Raw genomic sequence first — 502 nt, 5'->3', positions numbered from 1 at the left:
CCCCCGGCCGCGGTAGTAACGAGGTTGTTTCCCCTTCGGTTTTTATTTTTAGGTGTCCCGGTCCACGGGCTATTTCGAGCTGCAGCTTAACTCGGTGCGGAATGTAAACGGCGAGTTGTTCAATGGGGAATGCTGCGATGGCACGAAAAGCCCCGAGAACCTGGACTGCTCCCGGGACGAGTGCGACACTTACGTGAAAGTCTGCCTCAAGGAATATCAGGCCAAGATCACCCCGGTCGGACCCTGCAACTACGGATTCGGATCTACCCCCGTTCTCGGTGGAAATATTTTCTATTTAAACAGCAACAAATACTCCCACCAAGGCAGAACCCCCGAGACGGGCAGGATTGTTATTCCCTTCCAGTTCGCGTGGCCGGTAGGTTGTTAATCGCGCTCTCGTTATCACCCTTTTTTTGTGTGCTGTTCCCCCCCGCGCCCGCTCCCGTCGGTGCTGCTCCCGCTTCCCCGTTATTGAGCGGGGCCAGCTGCCGGGGCGCTGCCT

At 57.0% G+C, this 502-nt stretch overlaps 1 protein-coding gene across 1 annotated transcript in view; it reads left to right on the top strand.

Annotated features, from left to right (window-relative positions):
* Positions 1 to 32: 32 nt before the first annotated feature.
* The window catches only part of LOC103618865 (protein jagged-2), a gene marked incomplete at its 3' end in the record, with an annotated part of 63022 nt that continues 62552 nt past the window's right edge, over positions 33 to 502 (top strand). The window contains exon 1 of the mRNA XM_017738787.1: positions 33 to 376. The remainder of the gene's footprint in view (positions 377 to 502) is intronic.

Source organism: Corvus brachyrhynchos, unplaced genomic scaffold (genome assembly GCF_000691975.1).
Source record: "Corvus brachyrhynchos isolate BGI_N302 unplaced genomic scaffold, ASM69197v1 scaffold245, whole genome shotgun sequence".
Classification (NCBI taxonomy): domain Eukaryota; kingdom Metazoa; phylum Chordata; class Aves; order Passeriformes; family Corvidae; genus Corvus; species Corvus brachyrhynchos.
This window is presented reverse-complemented; position numbering and strand designations above follow the sequence as displayed.